Below are 9,810 nucleotides of genomic sequence, written 5' to 3' on the forward strand. Positions count from 1 at the left end.
TATTCCAGTAGTAACAAGTACCTACTTTTCTTTCAAGTGTATTTCTCACCTATCTCAGCTAGGTCACCGCCTGAGCTATGTTCTTCACCATCCTCTTCTCCTTGCCAAATAATATTCAACGTCTGAGGAAAGAAAAAAAAAGTGTAGTGCTTTTTAAGTTTGAGAATGAAATGGTACCTCACATATAGTTCCATCCCTAGGGCTCTGACTACCCTGACAGCTACCACATGCGTTCCTCCTGATGTCTGAAAATCCTCTCTGCCCCCACATGTGAGGGCTCTGTTCACATGTCATGCGTGCTGCTCACATTTTCATACTTATCAGTGCTAATAAGACAGTTTCTGGAGATCTGGGACAAACAATTCTAGCTCGAAGGGAACAGCTAGCTCGGGGCAGTCATCCCCATGTTTGGTGTCACCTCCAGGTGCTGCAGAGGAACTGGTGTAGCCAGGACAATCGATTTACTAGGTCAAGGTCATGGTGTTTATGTTCTGCCTGAATGTGCAGCAATTGCTGACAATGCTGGGCTGGCATCACAGATCCTGCTGGTTCCTTTGGTTGTTCCTCCCACGGGTGGACCTGGATGGCCCAAAAGGCCTTATGACCCAGCTTGGTGTACAAACCCCAACCTTCTGAATCCTGAAGTTCGTGCCACTCTGAATTGCAATGTACCAATCAGGTGATATTATTTACTCTGGCAACGCATGTTCTTGGCAGCAGAAGCAGAGCAGTATGGATTGGCGCATAAACGCAAGAAGTGTTTTTTGTGTGTTTTTTAAGGCTCATACCAGTTTGGAATAAGCAAGGAGAATCTACCAAAAAGACAAAATATAAAGCCAGCAGGAAGAACTATCTCCAACCATGTGAGAGGGACATGCCAACAAAGAGTTTGTTCAAATAAGAGAATTATTAAGAAATAGATGGCCAAGAACTTTTAAAATCAAGGGCAGATGTTTGCTTTCCAGTTTGCTAGACACAAGCGCTAAGCACGCTACCTGCAAGAAACATCTATTTTAGGTACAAGGGAGACCTTCCCTAACATGAAAACTTTTTCCCTTCACTAATTCACTTAAACATGTTTTGTCAATTATCATAGTATTTTCTTTCTCCATTGCAAGCGTCGACCAATGTTCATTTGGGGAAGAATCAATGATGAGCTGAAGGAGAGTGAAGGCATGTTCCCCTCCTTTGATGCCCAGAGATGGAAACCATCTTGAACAGAAAAAGTCCATGAGATTTTGGGGCTGATACTTGTAGCTTGTGCTGGGTCATGTGAGTGCTGCTCACTCATCCAAAAGGCAGGGAGGAGCACGTTCTGAATGAAACACGCGATCAGATGATTATGACTGTTTTTAATGGTGACTCACAGGAGAGAACTCCAATTTAATAGCCTCCTTTATGAAGTTTCAGTCCAGGTTTCATTGTCACTTATATCAGGGCTACTCTAAGTGTTGGTCACTGGTGACATGAGAGGCTTGGTCCAGAAAGTAATCAACGTACTCCTTCCTTTATGGAGAAAGTCGGGCTTTAAAAAACCCATCAGCAGAAGCACAGGGTACTTAGTGAGGCGGTTGACATACAGTACAGCACAAGCTTCTTCTCCGGATGCAGAATGTTAAATTTGCAGACCATCGTCTGTCTGCAGACTGCACCTTGAGAAGCACTGACATACGCATTACTGTCACTTATGCCATCTTCCTGAATCTGTCTTAATTACAACAAATACATTTTGAAACAATCGCAAACTTCAGAAAAGTTGTGCGAGTAGAAAAAGGAACTGAATGGCTTTCACCCAGACCCCCTCCAAGTTTTCCCCATGACGTCCTTTCTAGCAAAGACTTCAATGCTCGCTCACATGATCTAGTCTCTCTAGAATGAGTTCGTGCCCTTGACTTTTGTGAAGATAACACTTTGTAGAAGGACCCTCAACTTGGGTTTGCCCTGTGCTTTCTCACGATTTGCCCACTAAAAGTTATGCGCTTTGAGCAGGAATGTCCTTTTGTGTTTTTATTGCAGCCTATCAAGTGACGCCTGATGCCACTTTGTCCCAATACCTTTGTGTCCCAGTGGTAGCTTTGATCACTTCATTAAGATAGTGCCTGCCCCATTTCTCCACTGTAAAGTTACTGTGTTCCTTTGTAATTAGTATCACAGATATCCCAGTACTCACTCCACTTTCACCTATTTGTGTTAGCACCCATTGATGTGTCTTGCCTGAATTTATTATTACTTTGATGTTTGCCAAGTGGTAATTTTCCAAGTGGGTCATTTCTTACACATTTATTAGTTGGCATTCTACATAGTAAGGAGAAAATGTCTCATTTCCCATTTTTAAATTCATTTGTTTATAAACAAATGAGTTATTATTCATTATACTCTCTTATTCAGTCGGTTATAACCCATTATCCTTAATTAGTTTGATGCTCAAATTGACCCAGATTTTGATGGTTGGACCCTGGTGAAACTGACTTCTGTGTCCTTTTGCTATGTGCCCATCCTTCTTCCTCCACAGCAAGCTGTCTATGGCTTGTCTTGTACTTTCACTGCCCCAGCCCTGGATCAGCTGCTCTCCTAAGGAGCTTTGACTCCTTTTTATGGAGAGCGATAGGTAGAAGCCAAGGTCTGGGCACTAAGAGTGCCTTTGCTACTGGAATTTTGCTTCTCTCAGGCCTTTTCAGTGGACAGAACCAGGAAATACATAGATTTTTATACATGCATGTGTGAGCATACACACATATGTATATATACATGCATACTTTTACATCTGTCTTCTGTCTCCAGTTCGCTGGGTCCCATTATCCTTAATGTTTATTTGCTCAGTCCCTTGCGATGACGTGAAGCTGCCTCTCCACTCTGCTCTGACCTTATCCTTGTAAACGTCAAGCTGCCCCTGCCACCTTGCTCCAATATCATCCTTGCTCAGGCCCTGTTACCTCCTGCTTGTGCCTTTATAATACCTGTTGGACTGAATTAGGAAGGCGAGGCAGGAAGCCAAATTTCTGTTTGTCACTTAGAAGAAACAGTAAGTAAAGGCTACATTGGGATTCTCTGCAATGGTTCTCCTTCGTTCACTGATATACCTTAGGATTTAAACTATAGGACAGTCCATCTACCACTGTGGTATGAATATTGATACAAAAGGGTCCAATGTCTCTCAGTCTATGTCAGGACTGTGATATGTCCAGCAGGGTGGGAGGAGGAAGGAGCTCGTGCAGCACACTTGGGTCTTCACAGCAGCAGCGGGGATAGGGCTGTCCGCGCTGATGTTCCCGTTGCTAAATCACAGATTGCTTTTCAACCGGTCTAGACACGCATCGTGCCTAATGAAAGAGGAAGAAACAACAAGCCACATTTCTCATCACTTGGGCAACAAGTATTTGCCAGCCCTCCTAAGCTGATGGTAAGCTCCTTGAGGGCAAAAGGCAGGATGGTAGACTGATGTAATCACCACCACCCCCCCACCCCCCCCCCCACGCCCCGGTAACTTGCAGTTAGTGGCTGATTAGTAGTTGGCCCCACCCCCACCCCCGTTAGACCACTAATCATAGCACCAGGTGAAGACTCATCTATTTTTCTATAGTGTTCTAGTCATTTCCATTGTTCACATTTTTGGTAGAACTGAAAGCTGTGATCTTCTGAACTGGTGAAGAGAGGCAGAAGCAGAAGTAAAGCCCTTTTTCTTTTCATCTTCTCTCCCTTCCTTCCTCTTTGCCTCCCTCCTGCCTCTGATTTAAAGGCTGCCAGAAGTTGATGTAAGAATGACCTTGATCGAGGTGGGCAAATGGCTCTGCTGCCGAACTGTGCTACTTCAAGCTCAGAGCCGAGTTGTAGGACCTCTAGGCTCCGGACTGCAGTTGGGGGCCTGGTGTAGGCTGGCTTCTGCCATGAACTCTTTGTTCAACTTTCAGCAAGTCTGCTAACCTCTTTGGGTCTCTGTCTGCATCTGTGAAACCGGAGCTTACGCCTTATGATGTCTTAACAGTCTGTGTTTCTACAGTTGTTTTACCTGGGCCTTATGAGGGACTCTGATTCATGGCCACATCCTGAACGATAGCACTAGGGTGGTAAAAGCGACAAGAAACACTGAGAGTGGAAGCATGGATAGCCTATGATAACATTAGGAAGATCATTCTCTGGTTACTAAATTTCACACCTCTGTGTGTGTGTGTGTGTGTGTGTGTGTGTGTGTGTGTGGTGTGTCTCCTTGCAATTACAGGAAGAATAGCATAATCCCATTTATAGTTACTGCTATTGATTATTCTAAAATTTATATGAAAAGATAATCCCTAGAATAGCTAAAACAATTGTGAAAAAGAAGAATAAAATGGGATGAATAACTCTACCTGATATTAGGTCTTATTATATAGCTATAGGAATCAAGATTATGTGGTATTGGCAGAGGGGTAGACACATATATCAATGGAACAGAATAGGGAACCCAGAAATAAACCCACACAAATATGCCCAACTGCTTTTTGACAAAGATGCAAAAGCAATTCAATGGAGGGAGGACAGATTTGTCAACAAATGGTGCTAAAACACAGGCAAAAAAGAAGGAAACTTGACCTAAGCTTCTCACTTTGTATAAAAATTAACTCAAAATGAATCATATATTTAAATTTAAAATGTAAAGCTATAAAACTTTTACAGGAAAACATAGGAAAAAAATATTTGGGACATAGGACTAGGCAAAGAATTCTTATATTTGACACCAAAAGCCTGATCCCATAAATGGAAAAATTAATAAAATGATGAAAAGTAAAAACTTGTACTCTGAAAACATCCATGTGAAGAAGAGAAAATGGCAAGCTATAGATTAAGAGAAAATATTTTCAAACTACACATCTAACAAAGGACTAGTATATAGAATATATATAAAGAACTTGCAAAAACTTGCAAAAAGAACTAGTATATATATATATATATATATATATATATATATATATATATATATATATAGAACTTGCAAAAAACAACAGTTAAAAAAAAATCACTGGGCTGGCCCGGTGGCTCAGGCGGTTAGAGCTCCATGCTCCTAACTCCGAAGGCTACCAGTTCGATTCCCACATGGGCCAGTGGGCTCTCAACCACAGGTTGCAGGTTCAACTCCTCGAGTCCCACAAGGGATGGTGGGCTCTGCCCCCTGCAACTAAGATTGAACAGGGCACCTTAACTGAGCTGCCTCCTGGATGACTCAGTTGGTTGGAGCGCATCCTCTCAACCACAAGGTTGCCAGTTCGACTTCCACAAGGGATGGTGGGCTGTGCCCCCTGCAACTAGAAAAAACGGCAACTGGACATGGAGCTGAGCTGCACCCTCCACAACTAAGATTGAAAGGACAACAACTTGACTTGGAAAAAAGGCCTGGAAATACACACTGTTCCCCAATAAAGTCCTGTTCTCCTTCCCTAATTTAAAAAAAAAAAAAAAAAAAATCACCAAACAATCCAATTAGAAAATGGGCAAAAGCCATAAACAGACATTTCCCTATAAAACATACATAGATGGCAAATAAGCACAAGAAAAGATGTTCAACTTAATTAGTGTTAGGGCAATGCAAATGAAAACCACAACAAGTTATCTATCAGAATTGCTAAAATAAAAAATAGTGACACCACCAAGCTGATGAGGAAGTGGAGAAATTGAATGCATTGCTAGTGGTATTGTAAAATGGTACTGCCACTCTGGAAAACACTTTGGCAGTTTCTTATAAATCTAAAATGGTATGGGACTCTCATATGACCCCACAACTTAACTCTTGGGCGTTTACCCCAGATACATGACAACTTATGTTCACATAAAATCCTTTACGTTTATATCTGTAACAGCTTTATTCGTAGCAGCCTGATACTAGAAGCAAGTCAAGTGCTCTTCAATGTAGTACTTGTTAAACAAACCAGACCATCTATACCATGGAATAATACTCAGCAATAAAAAGGAACAAATTTGACACATGGAACAACTTGGATAAATCTCCAGGGAATTACGCTGAGTGGAAAAAGGCACCCCCAAAGATTATGTACTGTATGATTCCATTTATGTAACAGTCTCGAAATAACAAAATGACAGAGGTGGAGAACAGATTAGTGGTTGCCAGCAGGCAAAGACGGGGTGGGATGGCGGTGGGGGAGGGAGGGAGGAAGGGGTAGATGGAGAGAGGCAGTGTGCCTATAAATGGACCAGGTGAGAGAGATCCTTGGAGTGGCAGAAAAGGTCTGTGTCTTGACTGCATGAAGTAGACTTTAGTATAGTTTTGCCAGATGTTACCATTGGGAAATCTTGGTATCAGTACACGGGCTCTCGCTATTATTTCTTAAAATTGCATGTGAATCTACATTTATCTCAAAATAACAAGATTAATTTTTTTTTTTAAAAGAAACATTAGAGCTCTCTGTCTGGGCTTAGTTTGATGCAAGTAAATGGAATTTTAAAATGTACAATTTGGGAGAAGAAAAGACTAAAATAACCACTGGAAAGATTGTAAATAGCTTGGTGACAATGATATGTCTTTTTCCTTCTTTGTTCCCAGAGTACTTGGCCCCAATTATAACCTTGCCCATAGAAGCACTCAGTAATTTTGTTTAATGTGTTATTGTTTGTATGGAATAGAAGTTGCCTTGTGAAGCAGTTTCAATTTTATATGTAAATATATGCTACATGTGTACAATAATAGGCAACTCAAATGTGGTTCTGTGTGAACAAGCTGATGATTTTTTGTGAAAGGAGATGATAATTATCCTTGATAACATAAACAAACATAACCAAAGCCTTTTTACATAATATGGGGTTAAATGGTTGTGTTTTTCTCCCATAGAGCTTTTGTTTGTTAGCTGGCTTTTGTTTTATTTTACAGGATTTCATTGAACTACATTCACTAGCATAGGAAGCAGGAGCAGTGTACTTCTGTGTTCTCAGGAAGAGGTTCTCACCCACATTTCTGGAGGAGAGGGCTCTTAGGAAGTGTCTCAGGAGCCTGGGGAGGGGAGGAATGGGTGGGGTTCTTTACTTGCAATTTCTACCTCAGGCAGCTCCTGTTCTTTTGATTTTGCAAATTGGGTTCACATAAGATTTGGTTTAAGGACAGACTCCAAAGTTCATAAACCATTTGAAAACCCCAAGCTGCTCCTGTCTGAGTTTACTGTCCCTCAAGGCTGAAGTTGCAGTTAGAGACCCAGTCTGTCCTCACTTCCTGTTTGGGGAGCTGGTGGAGAGGCTGTGCAAGTGAGAAGTGAGCCGTGGGGTGCAGGGTAAGAGAACCAGTGCCCTGTGTCACTCTGTCTCTCACGCTCCACACGCTCCAGCCATAGCTGCAGAGTGTTCTCATTCAATGCTGCCTTTTCCCTGGTGAGGACAGAGAATGTCTCTCCTGAAGAATCTCTGGGCCAGAAACTCCCCATTTCAAAGCAAAAAAAAAAAAAGGACCAATGTTGAGAAAATAATTTTACTTTGCTTTTTCTTTTCAAAGTGTGCGTGTGTGTGTGTGTGTGTGTGTGTGTGTGTGTGTGTGTGTCTAATAACACATGAGGATATAAGGCATGAGGATCCAACATGGCGAGGTGATTGATCAAGTGATGAGAAAAAAGCAACTGGAGACTGGAGAATTCATAGTAACAAGGGATTATTGCACAAGCAAATGTGCAAAACTGTCTCCGAGAAGAATTTATGAAAATATTTGGGGGATATTTCAGTGTTTGTTTCAATAGATAATTAATAGTGAATGATTAATAATGAAATATTTTTTAAATAAAATGACATGATCATAAGATCAGTGAAATGTCACCCGGCTAATCCACATTCAAATGTGGCCAAGATGTCCACCAAAGAGCAATTAAGTAGGTGGCCTTGGGAGTGAGGCCAGAAGTAGTGAGTTATTTCTCTTCCTCATCAACTCGAGCAGTACAGACAGTAATATGTGGTAGGCGCACTTTCTCTGAAAGAGGGGTGAACCCTAGAGAGCTTAACACCCCTCTGGTAGCGGAGAGCTCTCCTTGGATATGTTAGAGCTTCATCAAATCCTTTCCAAGTACCCACAGCACTTACAGTAGGGCCCCTCCTCCAGCACCAGCTAATGGAAAATGCCAGCAGAAGGAGGTGACAAAACTGAAAAGGAAGAGAATGGGTGTCAACATCACAATGATGGCTCTCATTGTGCAGGGAGAGGAGACCTTCAGGGCCAAGGCCCAGAGTGCTTTGGAGATGCACTGTCAGCTCCTTAGATTCCTGTGATGCTTAAGGCCTCTCGAACTTGCTGGGCCAGAGAAAGACGAGCTGAGACCCTGCAGTAGGCAGAATTCTCGGGAGCACTTCAGTGTTCCTTTCTCTTGCCTGCGACTTGGAACATTGTTCGATGCAGCCTGTGGCTCTGCCTACAATGGACAACTTTTCTCAGGGAGCTTTGCCATGCCCTCTTTGTTGGGGACAGGGGTGGGGTGGGGGAAGAGTAGTAGGACATAAGCCCAAACCATTAATAACCCCTTTCCTCCTAAACTTTCTACCCTTAAGAGTGAATTGACTGGGGTTTCCAGAGGGTTTTTGGCCATCAGCACTACAATTAGGAAGCAGAAAACCTAACCAACAAAAACACATCTAAACCACAGACAAAATTACCACTCTGTTATAACCCATCCAAAAAAAAAAAGGTACCATCCAGCCAGAATTGATTCTGGCCCATGACTGGCCTGGGCTTTCTGAGCTCCCAAAGGTCTAAGAAGATTCCAAGGCCGAGAGGAAGTGAGTGCTGCCAGGGCTCATGCAGTCGGGTTTGCCCAGACTGCTTCTAGTTTACACCGAGTGCCCCAGGATAATTCATAGCACCCCTATTCATTCTCAGAACATCTCAGTTTGGACCATCAATTATATGGTCTTTAAACAAACAAACAAACAAACTGAAAAGTTGACTCTAGGCTTCAGCTGAGGGTCTGCAAGTTGGCTCTGAAGTCTCACTCTTCCTATAGGACTCTGCAGCCAGAGTCAGCAAGCTACAGCCAGCAGGTCAAGTCCAACCCCTGGCCTGTTTCGTGTGGCCCACAGCCAAGAATCGTGTTTTAAATTTTTTAAGGTTTTTATCATTTTTTAAAGAATACGTGACAGAGACCCTACATGGCCTCAAAAGCCTAAAATATTGACTGTCTGGCCCTTTACAGAAAAGGTTGCGGACCCCCCCTGATCCAGCCCCCTGACCTTGCATTTATGGGTAGAGGACCAGGATCATTATGAATGTCTTTGGCCCCAAAAGTGTGCTGTGTATCCTCATCCTACCTTTGCCGAATTCACATCCAACCGAGGGCCTGATGCTGGGAGGCGCATTGGTGTTTGTGGAAGCATGTCACCTATCACTCCGTGTGGACACAAAAGGCATCAGTTGAGATTCCCCCTCTATCTCCTCTCCAAGGGTTAGCGACGATGAAGGGAAAGGAATGAGGGCTAGGACCGTCCTGTGCGACAACAGGGCTTCTGTTCTGGTGGAAGGAAGGCCAAGCTGAGGCCTCCAGGCCTGCCTCTCTCCTAGAATGCCCCTGCAGCCACAGGCCCCTTTGCTGGTTTCCGACCATCAGTCACATCCTGCTGTCCGATCAGGCCCTTGGATGCCTCACTTTTGTGCAGATGTGCACACGCGTATATGTGTGTGTATGTGTATGTATGTCCCACAACTTGTTTTTAAAATATTTGTTTGAATTAGTTGTCAACTGTTTCAGAGATTTGCATATTTAAAACCCTGTATCTCCAGCTTCCCCTTCCACGTGGTCTATGGTCCTTGCATGTGCTGAGGAAGCCTGGTGGGGGATGTGCCTTTTGTGTATAAAGATGCGT

The sequence above is a fragment of the Rhinolophus sinicus genome, chromosome 16 (assembly GCF_057876585.1).
Source record: "Rhinolophus sinicus isolate RSI-liver-muscle chromosome 16, RSI-T2T, whole genome shotgun sequence".
NCBI classification, from domain to species: domain Eukaryota; kingdom Metazoa; phylum Chordata; class Mammalia; order Chiroptera; family Rhinolophidae; genus Rhinolophus; species Rhinolophus sinicus.